The following is an 18,135-nucleotide window of genomic DNA, read 5'->3' as shown; positions in this document are numbered from 1 at the left end:
GGCATAGATTCTTCAGCAACTATCATGTGACGAATTCTGTGCTAGGTCCTGGGGATATCCTGCAAACGAGATGTGGCCACTGTCCTAAGTTTATAGTCCAGTAAAAACTTGCCAAACTTTGAGACAATCATAGGGCTCACCTCATTAGTTTCCCGACTCTCAAAGATCTCTTCATTGCTTGATGTTCAGTGTCTTGAAAATTATTGTTTCATGTATTTTTTCTGGTTTTTTTTCAGTGGGGATTGTTTCAGACTGGAGTATAAATTTGGTCTCTATTATTTCATATTGGTCAGAAGCAGAAATTCCACCAAAACTTTTTGATACTATAATCCAATAAAAAAAAAAAGAAAAAGAATTAGAACCTAAATCCCACCACATATGTATGCACATATACTTGCAAATATTTATACTAGTCATATTTATTACTATTACTATGAATAACAGTAAAGCATAGTATCTTTCTTCGTTTATAGATTAAAACATAGATATTTTCTTCTTGCATTTCATTGGATTACCCGTGTACTCCACAGGTCCAGAGTAGAAGGCCTCAGAAGTCCAGCTCTGTGAACTTTCAAAATAAATTGAGAAAGATATCCAAGATACTTGATATGGGTAACATTATACATTTAGTTGTAAAATAAGACAAAAATAGGAGATCAACACATTTTAACTGATACCAACTAAAGCTAAGGTTCTGTAGAAATAATTCTTTGACAAGAGTTAAAAAAACATTGCATTCTTTCATCCTGCTCAACAGAATTCCCATTATCTTTTCTCTTTAGCTTGGTCAGACCTTATTTAAATATTGAAAGGCTCCATAAGTATTAAGTGCATTCTCAGCACTATATTAGGTAATGTGGGTGGATGCAAAATATCTTGAATACAAATGCCCATCTTGAGTTAGCTATATTTGCATTCCTGCCTGTGCTGTGGGTGAGATGCATCCGTGGGTGGGCTTTAACCACTTGCACCTGAAAAAAATTGGGCACCACGATTAGGCCTGCATTTCCTTTCTGGGATTTGAGAAGATGCCAAGAGACCTAGCTCACTCCGTTGTTTCTCAACCAACCTGGTTCTTGAGCTTGGCTCACAAAGCAGCAGCAGCAGCAGCAGCAGCAGCAGCAACAGCAGCGGTGGCGAGACAGCAAGGGGAGGTCATGCTGGAGAAATGAGCCCACAGAGACTCAGGCGGTAGGTGGAGCTCAGGGTGTTAATCACTTTCACTCTGCTGCTGCTGCTGCTGCTAAGGCTGCTGCAGGCTCCCCTCCTGCTGCTGCCGGAGGGTCAGTGTAGCAAACCGGCAGGAAATAGAATGGTCGGCAGAAAGGGTAAGAAAAATACCCATTCCTTTTCAGACAGGAGCTTTATTTCCACCCTGGTTCACAGCTTCAAAAGGCAGTTGCCTCGCGGCAGATCCGGCTTGCACGTTTGAGATAAGATCATTTTTTGATCTCTGAAACTGAGTCCTGGAAGACCCCATGCCCAGCAGCCTTAATGTCCCCCCTCTCCCTCCTACTCTGGCAGTCCAGGTTGTTCCAGCTGTCCTGGCTGACCGCTGATCCTCAGGGAAGGGAAGCATGGCCAAATAACCCCAGGCCTGTCCTCCACTCGGACAATTTTGCAAACTTTTGCATAAGAACAGATTGCACAAGACTGCATGTGTGAGGCTGAGGGAAGAAAAAGGGAAGAGCGTTTTCTGCTTATGACTGGGACCCTGTTATTCATTGGCTTGGGTGTTTCAGCTGAGTTTTGTGGATTAGGAGGCCAAGTCATGTCGGCACTAGAAACCTCACTGGTCTCAGTCATATGTGCTACTCCACCTTTTCCCCTCATACCATTCTTTCAAGAGAACTGTCCCTGTTTCACGTTTCCACAGAGTGAAGATGTTCTCAGTGGTGCCTTGGGTCACAACCAGCACACACTGCCCAGCTGTAGCTGAGAAGTCTGGGGCGCTTGTCTGGGGCCTCCATCTTCTGCCCTGGCCTGGCTTCCTGAGGTGGGCAGGAAGCAGGACTCACTCTGAGAGCTGCACTCTCGTGCCTGGCAGTGGTGGAACTTCCATCCTGCCCAATGTTCAAGGAAGGAACGTTAGCCACATGAAAACCAAGGGCAGCTGTGTAATGTGGGAGACAGCGAGTGCCATGTTCCCACACTGTAAGCCATGATGACACTGTTAAAAATGGCTGGTGGGCGGGGGAAAGTGAAAGAAAAAGAATAGGGGGAACAGAAACCAAAGTGAGACATACAACAGTAACAGCCGACTCCTGAACAGAGGCCTGGGATGGGATGGGCCTGGAAGAGAATCAGGCAGAGGCGAATATCAATGAGACTGTGGGAGGGAATAGAGAAAATAGACTAGAAAAAACAATGAGACTCAAAGAGAAGACATGACCATTTGTTTGAGGAAACAGCAGGTCATTTGCCAACACATATACCAACAGAGTGCTGGAGGCCAGGTCCAAGGACAGCCCTGGGTGCATCACCTTCAAAGCCTCAAATACAGGACAGATCAGCCCCTACCAATGAAGTCTATGTTCCTGCTCACTCAAGGCCTAAGTGCATTCAGGCGCAAAGGGCCTGTGAGATACGTAGGAGAAAAGAATGGAGATGTAAGCGGAGGGAAAAGATCAGGGAGATCCATAAGTAGTCACAGCCCTTCCATGAGCTAATCCTCAAACAGTACTCGTGGTCTTGTGAGTGATAAAAAGAAATAGAAGCCATGGCTTTTGGCCTCAAAAAATTCACAATTTAGGAGACGGGACAAGATGTACACACATAAGCAATAAACAGCAGTGACATTATTGGGACTGTTCAGGTGAACATAGTAAAAGAATGCTGGTTGAAAGAATGAATAAAATAAACACATGAAACACAGAAAGGCTTTCTTGACAATGTCTCAGGGTGGAAAAAAAAAAAAGCAGGAATTAAGTTGAACGATGTTGGTCAAACTGGATGAAAAAATTTTAACTGAGCCATAAAGCTTACCTGGGCTTGACTATAGCATCACAAAGAAGACATAACTGCCAAATCCACATCCCGTGAGTTGGATCTACCAAGACATGATATTCGATTCAATATTTAACATTTTAAAAAATCTGTGCCCCTAGGAGTCATATTTAGAAGAAAGAGTCAGCAAGGAAAGGTTGGTGAGAGGGCCCTAGAGGAAGTCAGCTTGCTAACATGGAAGCGATACTTGCCTTAGTCTCAGACAGCTGTTGGAAGACAGCTTGAGGTCAAAGATCAGATGAATAACTGAGGTTGGAAGGAGGCCAGGTAGGAGAAGAGATTGGTTGTATACGGGCGAGTCAGAGGCAAGGGCATCCAACTCGTAATTGAGAAAAATGGATAGTGAAGGTGATGATAATTACAACGACTAACATTTATTGAGTGCAAACTGTATGCCACATGCTGTTCTAAGCACTTTACATTCATTAGTTTACATAACCCTCACTATCACTCTATTTGGTATTTATTATTATTACCATTTGCTTTTCATACATGAGGAAACTCAAGACAGAGATCAAGCAATTTCACAGTAGAAGTTAGCCTAGGACTCTAATTAAATTCTACAACACACACACTCTCTCTCTCTGAAGGCATGGAAAATTCAGTCTCTATTTCTTCAGCTGTAAACATTTGTTATTTAAGCTTTAAACTGTTTATAGAGACACTGTAGATGACAAAGTATTTGTGAAGAGACTGGCTATGTTCTCATTATGAGAGTATTAGCATTATTAGCAATGCTTTTTTCCACAAATACTAAAAAATGTGTGCTCACTTTCTCATGCAATACCGCAAGGGCCTTAAGAAATTTACAGAGTCTCATCACTTAAAGAACCCTCCTCCGTGTTCACAATAGATAATAATTCCAAGGGAGTCTTCTCTCAGAGAAGAAAGGTCTCTTTCTGACATCCCTTTACTTTACAATTCTTAGAGGATGAGGGACTGGCACTCTTTCTTATAAAAAGGTTCCCTGCTGAGAAGAATAGCCAGGTTCTCATCCTCCCCGGAGCCTCTCCCACAAGGACCAAGCTAGAGGACCAAGCCATCTCGGAAGTCAGGTTGAGTCTGAGAAGTAGCAGATAGAGAAATAGATAGCAAATACATCTGTTTTCACAAGAGCCTGTTGTTCTCTGTACTAACTGCTATAAAAATGACATGAAACTAGCCACACATTAGTTTTAGTTCTCGTGACTAAATCAAGGAATGGCATGATGGTGCTGTGTCATTAGAAATGAAACCAGCTCTTATACAAGAGAATAGGGCCGACATTTTAATAACCCGAACGATTTCATAGAAAAATCAAAGCTGAAACTGCAGCACCCCAGCCCTGAACACCTGCTGCTCGAGTTTGGTTCTGAACCAGTGAAACTTCTTTCTTGTGATGAGGACATGTGATGGGCCCTGACTCGCCCAGCACTCATGGTGGCAAAAGGGAAATCTTCTCTCCATGTGCCACCCCCCCAGGCGGAAACGCCGGCTCCGACAGGACTGGGTGGCTCTTTAAGGAAATACAAAACGTATCTCATGTTTGATTTTTTTTTTCCCAATTTTTTATTCTTTTTTTTTGATATACAGATATGACATATTTAGATAAATAAATTTGACCTTCCCTGAGATATTGTCATCCACATATTTTAGATGAAGAAATTGAGACTTGAAGGAGTTAAGTGACTTACCCAGAAGCAGGCAGACTGGGGTTCTGAGCAAAGGTTTTCTTTATACCTGCATTGCCTGTAATTAGGCCTTTATCATGATAATAATAGTGTTTACATAGTAAATATACATGGGTTGCCTCACTAGCATCCATTTGTCCCTTCTCCTGTCACAGAACCCACATTTTGCCTTGAGAGAACTACCCCCTCTGGCTTCCTCTTTCTCTAATAGGTGGATAGGTACCCAACTCCCAGGGGCACCCTGTTGTGCTTAAGCTAATCCGAGTACCCATCACCTGGCCATGGTGATTAGCTCAGGGGTGGGCATACGGCCCCATTCAGGCCAGTGAGGTTTGAGAAATACTTGCTAGGGCTTCCTCCATCCTCTGTTGGGGTACCAGAGGGGACAATCCCTTTTTTCCTAAATGGTGTACTAGAGAGTACAAAGTCCAAAATTCTCTCAGCCTTTGTGTCACCAAGAGAAGTGTCAGGATAAAGCCAGCACAAAGAAGAGGCAGTGCTATGAACAAAACAGACATGTAGCTGGTATCGTAAGGAGGGTATAAATTCTAGATCACGCTCTGGAGTTTTCACGCTATGAGCTAATGTAATTCCTTTGTTTGCTTAAGCCAGCTTGGGTTTACTATTCTGTCAAATGAAAATTCTTAACCAATGCAAACACCACCAGCAGCACTCCCAGTAACATCTCATTGTTGCTTTAGCTTCTCAGTCGATAGCATTTGACCAAAATGGCCGGTCCTTCAAAATTGATCAGCATTTCTGGATAATTATAAGGTCAAAATTAATCAGCATCTCTGGCACTTGATTTTCTAGAGAGGGCTCACATTTTTCTGTTCCTAGGGTGTGGTTCCTTAGTTTTCCTCTCCATGTTGGTTCAGCCAGGCCCATCCCTCCTCCAAGTCCCTGAACAATGACAAGGGACGGCTGCATTCTGCTGAGGAAACCAGGGGGAATGGGCAGCCAGCTGTAGATCTCAGGCATCAGCACTGTCAAGAAAAGTATGTCAAGAATGGATTTTGCCACAACATATTTTTAATATAGTGTAAAATCAGGTGGGAGAAGATTCTTTGGAACAGTTAGCTATATAAGTGACTACCTCACTAGCTCGCTGTCAAAATGTGGAATCCCAAGGAATTTTGGCAACCCTCTGAAGATCTTCATTTGCTAGTGGTTGACTCTCACTGAGGTTCAAAGATTTGGCATTATAAAGCCCCATGGGTCCAAAAATCTGTGACAACTGGCTTTTGCAATTCTACTCAATCTCAGTTTCTCTTGAAAAATTCTGTTATTTCCACTTCTGGCCAATATGACTAAGCATAGAGGTAAAAACGCAGGCTAAACAGTTAAAAGAATCCTGTAACTACCCTGTGTAGAGAAAGAAAGCATAAGCAAGAGTTAGTAGGGTTAGATGTGTGAAGAAGGGCTCGCCCTCTCCCCTTCTCCCCTCTCCCTTTCCCCCACCTAATCTATCAGCAAGACTTGCCATTTCCCATGTCTTGACTGACTCATCCATTTCTATCTTTACTACAGCTGTGTAGTTTATTCATTCAACAAATATACACTGAAGACCTGCTGTGTTCCAGGCATTGCTCTAGCAGCTGGGAGAACAAGACTGACAATGGAATGTGAACCACACGTTCTAGTGACTCTTCGTGCTTGGGCCACGTGGGCCCTTGTCACTGACTGCCCCTTGCTTTCTCCTCGTTAAGGAGAATGCTGTGTTCAGTTCGAGCGTGAAAATTGTGAAGCCCAATGGCAAGAAGCCGGACGAGTTCAAGTCTGGCTTCCCTCAGGCGCTGCTGGAGCTGGAGATGAACTCGGACCTCAAGGCCCAGCTCTGGGAGCTGGATATAACAGCAGCCAAGGAAACTGAAGTTGGTGGTGGTCAGAAAGCTATTTCTTTCCAGAAAATCCAAGTCTGGCTCGTGCGCGAATTGGAGAAGAAGTTCAGTGGGAAGGACGTTGTCTTTATTGGTCAGAGAATTCTGCCTAAGCCAACTCGAAAAAGCTGTACAAAAAATAAGCAGACGTGTCACAGGAACCGCAGTCTCATGGCCGAGCATAATGCGATCATGGAGGACTTGGTTTTCCTGAGTGAAATCATGGGCGAGAGGATCTGCATGAAGCTGGAAAGCAGCCAGCTCATAAAGGTTCACCTGGACAAAGCACAGCAGAACAACGTGGAACACAAGGTTGAAACTTTTTCTGGTGTCTTATAAGAAGCTCATGGGCAAGGATGTTAATTTTGAATTCCCAGAGTTTCAGTTGTAAATGAAAATGACTAAATAAAATATTCACGACAAACAAACAAACAAACAAAAACAAAACCATTCTGTGGCTTCCCATCACTCCTTAGTTAAGTATATGAAGGTCTTTGCTCTCTTCAGAGCTTCCGATGTGCTCTTATTTCCTCCCAAAACAGTGGCTTTCAAACTTTTTTTGACAATATTCCCCAGTAAGAAATGCATTTATGTCATGAACCGGTAAATACATCCACCTCTGCATAAAGGTGACATTAGTTTTATCTGATAAATACTTCTAGTATTTTCTAGGCCTTTTTTTTAAAAAAAAAAAGCTAGTCGAGACCTACTAAACTGCAGTTTGAAAACACTTGACCCTTCACTCTTTAAATGATTGCATCATTCAACTTTCTGTTTAAATGTTAGCTATTCACAGGGAGTTTCTCCAGACACCTGATACAAACTGGGCCACTGATTTAGATTACATTTCATCTGAGTCTCTTGTCCCTTCCCTTCACAGCACAAATCAGAATTATAATTACGTATTTCTCTGATGAGACTTGCTCATTATCTCACATACAACATCGTTACCTTTTGAGGACAAGGACTTGGTCTGCTTTGTTCCCCATTGTACATTCAGCATCTGGTTCAGTGATTTACACGAGTAGAATATACATAAATATTCATTGACTGACTGACTGACTGGGTAGTGCCAGAAAGTAAAGAAATGTTCAAAATCAGAAGGATAGAGCCTGTCAAAGGGACACAGGAGCCAACCTGAAAGAGCTCCCAATGTCCAAAGCTGGAACAATTTGAGCAAGAAAATAAATAACCTACTATCAGAGTATAACTCAAAGCATTAAATAAAAACCCACAGGAGTCCATACTGATATAAATAGCTGACTAAAAATTACATGAGGGAGAAGAAATAAAGCTTCCTTCTAGAAGAGTTTCTAATAATTATATAGATATATCCTCCAGGAGATGAAGCTTAATTCTCCCCACCTCACCCTCACCCTGCCGGAGAGGAGGAGGTGCTACATGAGTGACTTCCTTCCAAACAATAGAGTAAGAAATGGGGAACAAGGTAACTTTACCCCGGGGAAACTTGGCAAAAAGTACCTTGGCCAAATGATTTCAGCAGTCCTGTCATGTGCATAGCATGTACCCCCTGACATGATGTGATGAGAAGGACATCATTTCACCTCTGTGGGTTTCCCATAACCCCGGTACATGCATGAAAAGGGAACCAGACAAACCCAACTAGGGGGACATTCTACAAAATACCATACTACTCCTCAAATCTGTGAAAACGTCATGAAAAGTGACACTAGAAACTGTCACGGATGAGAGGGATTCAATGTGGTCTCCTGGATGAGACTCTGGAACAGAAGAAAGGAAATTAGTGGGAAAACTAAGGAAATCTGAATAAAATATAGACTTTAATTGATAAGAACATATCATTATTGGTTCATTAATTGTGACAAATATATTATAATGTAAGATGCTAACGATTGGAGGAACAGGGTGAGGGGCATATGAGAACTCTGTATATTATCTTTGTAACGTCTCTGTGAATATGAAACTGTTCTAAAATTAAATGAAAGTTCAGTCTTATTACCAAGAAAGGGCCTCTATTCACTGGTTTTGTGGAACAGCCACAAAGCAATTCAACTCATATTGGGCACAAAGAAGACACTTAAAACAGTTGAAAGATGAGCAGAAGACTGTAGATAAGGGAAGGCATCCAAGGTGGTGGACATCACAAGCAAAGTACGCAGGTTTACAGGTTGACTATAGAGGAAAGAGAGGTGGGAGCAGGGGTGCAGAGGGTGGTAATGAGAGAAAGTGATAAGAATGAGAAAATAAGACAAGCCTGGTTGGCTTTCGTAAGGTGAACTCGGATATTCCCCACTGGAATGCAAGCTCCCTGAAGGCAGGAACCTTGTCTGTCTTTTCATCGTTACATCTCTAGTACCTAAAACCATACCTGGAATATAGTAAATGTTCAAAAATGTGCTGACTAGATGAGTGACCGTATAAAAGAACAAGGTCCTGCTGAAATTCCACCTGAACTCCAGAACCACTGTGACAACATTAGGGCTCCCAGGTACCACTGGGTTTGCAGTTTTGTACACGGAGATGACTGTGTTTGCATCATCAGAGGGCTTCCTGAAAGCACACGGATGTTAGCACTGGTTTTGAATGGCCCTAACGTTCATCCGCAGTGCCGGGACATAAGCTTAGTTTCTTGAAGCATTTCTTGATGGTATTAAAGAATAATTAAAGCAGGAATAAGAATATTTTATTGCTCTATTCTAGTGTCCTGTTAAACCCTGTTAAGCTGGGGCTCATAGCACTGTGGGAATGGATAGACAGCAGGGCCTTCAAGCTTTCTATGTGGTCTTCCAAGTGTAAGGAGATAGTTTAGATGACACTGAATTTCCCTGTGGGCATCTACTGACGTTCCTCCTTACTGGCCTAAATGCTCAATATATTCATTTGCGTATAACCCTGTTTATGAAATAAATTCAAATGTTGGGAAAATCATACCTAATTATGTATCTATTAACTAAAATAGGGTAGTACAGACAGTAGTATGACTGTTACCGGAGGGGAGGTGGGGAGGAGGGGCTGGGGGAAGGTGAAAAAGGTAAAGGAGATCAAATATATGGTGACAGAGGGAGACCAGACTTTGGACGTTGAGCACATAATGTAATATACAGATGACATGTTATAGAATCATACACTTGAAACTTATTTAATGTTATTAACCAATGTCACCTCAATAAATAGAAATATGTATATTAACAATGAAATAATCCCCAAAATATATAAAATGAAAAAGGGAATTACAGAACAGAGTATAGTATGTCACTATACTGTACGTGGGGTATATGTATATCACACAGGTATTATACCTGCCTAGATGCTCTCTGCAGTATACACGAAAAACTGGTGAACAAGGGAGTTCTGCACGGGAGGGAGGAGACTTTCACTACGCACTCTCAGAAACTTTCACGATGTATTTGAAACTCTAAAAAATACTTTTAAAAATGATTCCAGGAGAAGAAAAATTTGATTTTTGGCTGCAGGTTACAATAATCTTTTTTCCTGATTTATGCTTGGATTATCTCTGAGCTTTTGCTTTCTGCAGGATCTATAACATGTCGGGTAATACACGTTAGCCTGTCATGATCTTGCTTTCAACATCTTCAAATGAGGCTTTGCATGAAGTGACTGGAGTACACCCATGGGATTAAAAAAAGAAGGAAGACATTCATCATAATTTATGTATTCTAACTAGGAATTAATTTAAAAAACAAATCTTACAGTTATTTTGTAAATAGCATACTTGTATTACATTGTGGTTTTCTGTTAAAAAGAATTACTTTGTTACATATAAACATTTAAAAATCACCTCTAGGCCATTGATAATGAATCATACTAATACCCAAAAAACATTTATAGAAAACGTTTCTCAAGTCCCTCTGAATTAACAAAAAATAAATCTCTCAAATAAATAACTGATCAATAATTCACAATAAACATTTCATCAAGACCACAGTCTGCTTTTAAGCAATTTTCTGTTTTCTTACATTTCAAAACAATATGGTTTTAAACTCCAAAGATAACATCTTAGGTCTGAGGAAATTAATGTTTGAGTTACACATAAGCAATTTAAAACTAGAAGGCATTTGTGAGAAGATACAATCATATTTCAGCTAACTTCAGGAGAAAAGACGTTCGATTTTTGTTTTATGGGTTTCATTGCAAGGTGAAGCCAATTATAAAACATATATACGGGGAGGCAGAAAAACATGGCGGAGTGAGAGACGTCTCCAGATCTTTCCTCATGAAACAACAATAAGCTGAACATCTAAAACTCAACAAAAACCACCCAAACTGTGCACCAGCATGTCCGAGTGAGGGATCTATGCATAAGAACTACTACAGGTAATAAAAAAAAAAAAAAAAATTACATTTGGTTGCCATTAAAAAAATAAAAAAAGCTTCACAAAAGCAAGGATGGAAGACCAAAGACCAACAGCAACAGCATCTGCTGGGTGTTTGCTGGAAATGCAAAATTTCGGGCCCAGTCCCACCTACTCATGATTACCTGCCTTTAAACAAGATCCCAGGTGGTGAATCCTATGCTTGTGAAAAGTTCAAGAAGCTCTGGGCTAAGAAGCCTTAATTAGATTCAAATTCAGGGTATACCCCTTAGTGAACACCGTATATAATCTCTAGTAATAAAAACAATGTGACTTTTTTTGAGACCAACCAGGAAGTCGCACTACAGAAATGCCTGTGACAATCCCTGTTCCCGCCCTGCCCCTGCTCCTCTTACTTGTGAAACGTTCTTCCTCTTTTCTGAATTCATCCCCTCCACTTCCTCTCAGATCATTTATTACCTCTTTCCCCAGGTCAATCAGATCTTTTTCCACTGGTTCCTTCCCTTTCACCAATGAACACACAGTGGTCTTATGCATAAAACAGACAGACACACACATTTTCTCTCCACCATGCTAACAGCTCTGTCTTTTTTTTTTTTTTAATCACTAAATTTCTCAAGAGTAGTCTGCATGCAACGTGACAGCTGTTGACCCAAATCAGCTCTCTTGAAGGTCCCAAGTATTTAACTATCAAATCCAAAGTCCTGGTCTCTCTGTTACTTCCCTAGATCCCTCTGTAGTTTATAAATTCTTTCTGTAGCACTATTGTCTCTGGCATCGGCCCTTTTTCCTCTTCTTGCCCCCCAAACACGGGCATTCCTCTCAGCTTAGCCCAAGGTCTTCTCTTTCTACTCCGAAGGCTGAATAATAAACAAACAAACAAACAAATAAATAAATACAAATAAAAAAATAATAATTTCTTCTAGCTGGGCTAGTAATCAAATTAACAGAGTCAGATTAATAGGAGAAAATAAAAAATTTAATACATGTGCACGGGGAATTCACATAAGCATGAAAATTCCAAAGACAGTGAGGCAACACGGGATATATGAGACATTTTTGGACAAAGGAGAAAGGCTGCATGGTATTAGATTTCAGAAGTGAGAATGGGCAATTTACAGGTAGTTGAGGAAGAACAGAATGCACATGGCAGGAAAATTCTTGCAAGGCAATTCAAACAATGGAACATAGTGTGTATCTAGCTAATAGGCCCCTACCTGCAGCCCTCTTATTTACCATACTTAATTCAAATTAGGGTTATGTAGGCTAAAGCAAACATCCACAATTTCCTTCCTGAAGCAGATTTTTCTGTTTGAATCTATTGGGCAGGAAGAAGGGGAAGGTCAAAGGTTCTTTCTGAGTCTTTTGTTTCTTAATAACCAGCTTAAAAATCATCTAAAAAGTCAGCTTTAGTTCTCTTCACTTTTGCTGTGTGTTCTCACCCCTCCCTCCACCCTCTCCTGCTTCAGAGTTCACCTCCATGCAGAAGACTTCCCAGAAGGTATCTTCAGCACTAGCCTCTCTAAAGCCCCAATAATATTGCTCGTATTGCTTTCATTTAATAGTTATTGAGAGCCTACGACAAAGTATTGCACTGTTAGGCACTGGTGAACAAAGCAGAGCCATCCCTGCCCTTATGGAACTCACAGCTTACCATGTTAACACAGACAGGGAACAACTAATACAAATGAGATAAATACTAAGGAAAAGTACAGTGATCTAAGGGAAGGTAGAAATGAATCTAGTTCAGCAAGTAAGGTTTCCAGAAAAAATACAGGATATCCAGTTAAAGTTGAATTTTAGATGTAAAATAAATTCTTCTTAGTATAAGCATGCCCCCAAATATTGCATGGGATACACTTATACTAAAAAATTATTTCTTATTTATCTGAAATTCAGCTTCAACTGAGTCTTATATTTTTATCTGCTGTATTTGGCAATCCTACCAGAAAGAGATTGGTCAATTGGAAAGGAAAGTCCTGAGGAATTAAAAAGTTGAGTTGGAATTAGCAAACCAAAGGGGCTGGAAGTGGTGGTAGGAATCAGGAGACATTCTGGGGAGGTGAAATAGTCAAGGCAAAGAGTTTACGAGACCTTTGTGCTTTTGAGAATCTGAAAGAGGTATAGTACAGTTGGATCATGGAAAAGAGGAAGCACATTGGGGAATAAATCTAGTGAGGGGAAGCCACATCTTGCAAAACTAGTGTTATGGTAAGGATCTGGCATACCCTAAAGATAACTGGAAGCCATTTACAGATTTCAAGCAGAGGAGAAAATGGACCTCAAATGACTCTGGTATCAATTTCAGTATGGAGGGGGGATTGCACGCACCATAACAAGCAGTTCTCTGGAGGTTAAGAGTTTAGTCCCACAAGACTGAGCCCCTTCCCAGCCCATTGCAGATGTCAACTGCAAGCCCAGATTGCTGCCTATGCTTCTGACCAATCAGCTATGGAGTTGGTCGGGGGAGTTCCCATGATAGCTTCCTCCTCGGGTTCAATTAATTTGTTAGAGCAGTTCACGGAACTCAGGAAAACATTTTACTTACCAGATTACCAGTTTATTGTAAAAGGATGTAACTCAGGAACAGTCAGATGGAAGAGATGCATGACAGGTGTGTGGGAAGGGGTCCCACTCTCCCCCAAACTCCACGAATTCACTCACTCAGAAGCTTTCTGAACCCCATCCTTTTGGGATTTTATTGAGGGTTCCATTAAGGCACAACTGATTAAATCATTGGCCTTGATGATTCATTCAACCTCCAGCCCCTCTTCCCTCTCCAGAGGCCAGGAGGTGGGACTGGAAGTTCCAACCCTCTAATCACATGGTTGGTTCTCCTGGCAACCAGCCCCCCATCTGTAGGTGCTTTCCAGAAGTCACCTCATTCACATAACAAAAGACACCTTGATTGCTCTCATCACTATGAAATTCCAAGGATTTTAGGAGCTTTGTGCCAGAAACTGGGCGAAGACCAAATATGAATTTCGTATTATAAATCACAGTATCACAGAGCCTGAGCTGAAGTTTTAAATGATCTTTCTGGCTGCCAGATGGAGAAAGTAGTGGAAGTAGAAATTCCATTTCTGAGGCTACTGTGGTCAGTTAAGAGATATTAGTGACTTGATCATGACAGCTTTCTCTCATTGGTCTCCCAGACCCAGCCTGTTCTAAACCTCCCTATGCGCTGCCACCAGAGTCATCCACTCAAAATGTTGCCTTGAACATATGATCTAACTACCAAAAATATTCAGTGAGTGGCTCTTACTGAACACCAAATAAAATCGCATCTCCTTAGCCGTGTACTTAAGGCTTTCTACAAACTTGTCAGGATAGAATATTTCCTGTCTTATTTTTTCCTCTCTCCTGCAGTGACAGTTTCCAGCCCAGTTGGATAAACTTTTCTCTGAGCTTTAATTCATATGGCTCTACCTGGCTGTTTCTTGAAGAATTTCCCCTTTTTCAAACTCCAGCTCAAAAGCCTCTTCAAAGAAGCTTTTCCAAACCTACTCAGAGGTTATGGAAACAAACTCATTCAACAAATATTTAACGAAGTCTCCTGTGATGTGTCAGGCACTGTTAGCAGTATGATGATAAAGAGAGGAGTGTCTCTGCCCTCATGGAGCTTACATTCTTTTGATATCGAATGTTAAGTCAAGGCAACTTTTTGGGTAAGTGGGTTCTGGGTTTAAAGAGTGGGTTTAAATTCTGGTTGTAGCATTCACTTTATGATGCTAGTAAAGTTACTTAATTGTCCCGTGCCTTAGTTTCTCCATGGGGATAATATCAGTAACTATCTCATATAGCTCTGAAATTCAATGAGTCAATACTTGAAAAGCACTTAGAACAGTGCCTGGGACATTGTAAACATTCAATAACTGTTAATTATATAGCCACAGAGTGCAGAGTCCCTGGAGGGAGAATGATCTTGGCGTATTCAAGGGACAATATGGGCAAGGAGACTAGTGTATACATAATAAAGTAGCCAAGACAGAGAGTGATGGGGTCCGAAGCAGAAACCAGATGAAGCAGAAAATGGGAAGGATTTTAGATCTGTTGTGGGTGGGATGGAGACACCGGAACGTTTTGATCAAAGGACTGCCATGGTTCCATTTATGCTTTTAAAAAGGACAGTATATTTTGAAGGAAAGACTGAAAGAGAACAAGAACGGGAGCAGGGAGACCAGAAGAGGCTACTGTAGTAGTCCAGGCGAGATAATGGTTGCTTAGACTTCGGCGGTGACAGTGGAAGTGCTGAGAAGTAAATATATTCAGCGTATATTTTAAGGTAGAATCATTAGGACTTATTGATGGATTAGATATGGATGTGGAAGGGAGAGAGGAATTAAAGATTACTAGGTTAGAAATAACATTGGGCTTTGGGGCTAGGTAGGATTTATTAAGATAGAAAAGAGTGGGAGAGGTATGGGTTTCAATGAAAAGTCAAATTCTGCTTCGACCAAATAAAATTTGAACTATTAGACATCTAAGATGGATGTCAAGTAGGTGGTTGGGTATAAGTCTAGGGCTCAGGGAAGAAGTTAATATTGGAGATAATATAAGTTATACGAAAAGCCATGGAATAAATACACTTATTGAGTGTAGCTCGAGAAAACTGACCAAAGCCTGAGCCCTGGGACATTTCACCATTTAGGAGTCAAGGAGAAAAAAAGAAAAAAAGAAAGATCATCAACGGAAACTGAGAAAGGGGTTGAGGTACGAGGAAAACCAGGAGGGTGTGGTCTCAAAGAAAGTGTTTCGAGAATGAAGGTGTGATCAACTGACAAATGCTTCTGAGAGGTCAAGTAGATACCATTTAGTTAACTCAAAGCAAATTGTTCTCTCACCTCTATTTTCTCATAATGCTTTATTTGTACCTTTCTCATTGCAATTTTCAGTTATTACATTGTAGAGTTATTTTTGTCTTCTCTGATAGAGGCTCCTTGAGGTCTTGTTCCTCCCTGAACATCCACTAACTTATATTCTCAATAAATGTTTGAATAGATGAATCATGTGGAATGCTATAAAATCTGAGAATATGCTCAACACAGAGTTAGAAATTAGAGCCAGTTTTATTGAGATGTTCCAAATGTTTTAATACTAATGTGTGGGCTTTGTTCTGCCTAGGATGAAAGATGTCCACTCTACATCTCAGTTCATCTATTGCTAATCACAACTTATCTGGCATTTTTTTTTTCACTCTATTGTTGCATTCATGGTACAGTCCAAAGGTAACTCGGCTTTTGTCTGATTTGCATGTATATATATGTATATGTATTTATATAATCCCCCCACCCTACCACAGCCTTGCTATTTCTCTCCTAAGGTTGGCTCCAGTTGATAACTTCAGAGGTGATCAGTAACTCTGTCACACTTGAATATTAGCATTATTATGGTAATATCAGAAGCATCAAACTAAGCTGACATTTCATATTACATGGTAATTAATTTCAAAACCATAACAAAAGGAACAACAAAAATATAGGCACAGGGCATGGTCAAATTCTTAAGGGAGGTGTGGTTGAGATGCCATGCTTAGAAAAAGGCTAGTAGTCTGGACATGACATTTTTCCCTAGGCCTGCACAAAATGGATCAGATACAGGTCGTAGGTCACTGAGTTACTGTCTCTGGAAAAGAAAGCAAAAACCTGACAATTCTGAGTAACAAGAATATCAACATTCGAGTTACAGATGTAAGCGTTCAGCAACATTAATTTGTGCACTAGATAACACAAAAAGACAAAGTCGTCACTTCTCAAACAAGTATAGTATCCACCTAGAGATCAGAACGCCTGCTCCATGTGCCAGTGCCACAGAAAGCCACCCCTCTGTGAAGCCGGACTCTGTCTCCTTGACCTTAGGCATTCCATTGGGGGTCCTGGTGACTATTTTCCTAGAATGTCACATTTCAGCTCCATGGCTCTTATGGTGGCTTCCTGAGAATAACTATTCATCTTTGATTCCTACTTACTCTCATACTTAAGGACTGAGAAGGGGTTTATCCAATCCACTTGCCTTAGTTTTTTTATAATGAGATAGATTTTTTTGTAATGAGAACTTGTGGTTCCCAGTACTTTTACTAAATCTTACTCTGAATGTGCCCTGTCAAATTATAGCACCACTGAGAAGCCAGACTGTCCATCCAATACTAGCATTGTGAATTCTAAATTATAGCATCCCCTGCACATAGCTTGTCATTGTATTAGGAACTCACTATACACTTGATGAATGAATACATGAGTGGCACTGACAAAATGGGACAGATTTAGAGGACGGAGTAAACAAACTAGAAATATTTTGTTTGGGGTCAGAAGCTCGAAAGCCTCTTTCAAATAGAATTGTCAGAAAAGGAGGGATTAAGCCTTATAAATTCTGGGTTGTTAGGATATAATGATTCAATGTAAAATTTCCCAAACTACAGTTCAATATGATGTGATACTGGGTGAAAAATCCTATTACCCAGAAAGTTTGGGACATGTTGGATCAAATAGGTCTCTTAACCTTAGAACTTCTCAAAGCCTTTTTTTATATGTCAATGTGCTTTGGACTCTAGAAGGGAGATACACTTCACAGCTTTTTCCAAACTTTTATTCAACAAATATTGAGTATAGTCTGCTATGTTCCAGGCACAGTGCTAGGTCATGGGAATACAATACTGAGCCAAACAGACCTGGCCTCTTCTCTTACGTTTATACTCAGCATGAGAAACAAATACCATACAGATATTTATTATAAACCACAGTAAATGTTATGAAGGAAAAGCTCATCTGCATTTTCTAACATCACGAAGCAGACACCTCTTCCACTCAATATAAAAGATCGAAACCCAAATATTTCTCTTAAAGCTTTTCATGAGCATGGTTCTAACAGTCGACTTTAGTTTGAATAACCTTGCTCATAGGTCCAATACAATTTCCCTTGCTGAAGATGCGTTTACATTTTCAGAAGTAAAATCTAGAGGCAAGACACAAACCACTCATTTATGAAAAGGTCAGAATTAATAAATACCTCCAGATGCTTGATGAGAATAGCTCCAACATTAGGGGCTGCTTAAATTAGAGTGATGTTGAAACACAAGATATGTATTGTGGTCTATGCTGCAACTAAAATGAATATGGACTGACGCAAGGATCTCATCCACAGTGGTTCCTACTGAAAGTAGCAGATTTGAGTAAGCAAGTCAGAAATGCAAACCCGAACCAACTGCACTTGGTATATTGATTTCTAAACGACAGTGTTCTTCCTATTTTTATAGCTGGTATTTTT

The 18,135-nt window shown here is 40.6% G+C and overlaps 1 pseudogene; it reads left to right on the top strand.

Moving 5' to 3' along the window:
* Positions 1 to 1,202: 1,202 nt before the first annotated feature.
* LOC105292516 lies at positions 1,203 to 6,974 on the top strand (annotated as a pseudogene).
* The last annotated feature ends 11,161 nt before the right edge of the window (positions 6,975 to 18,135 follow it).

This window comes from Pteropus vampyrus, unplaced genomic scaffold, assembly GCF_000151845.1.
Source record: "Pteropus vampyrus isolate Shadow unplaced genomic scaffold, Pvam_2.0 Scaffold58, whole genome shotgun sequence".
NCBI lineage: Eukaryota > Metazoa > Chordata > Mammalia > Chiroptera > Pteropodidae > Pteropus > Pteropus vampyrus.
The sequence above is the reverse complement of the archived record's forward strand: the minus strand, read 5'-3'. Positions and strand labels throughout refer to the sequence as shown.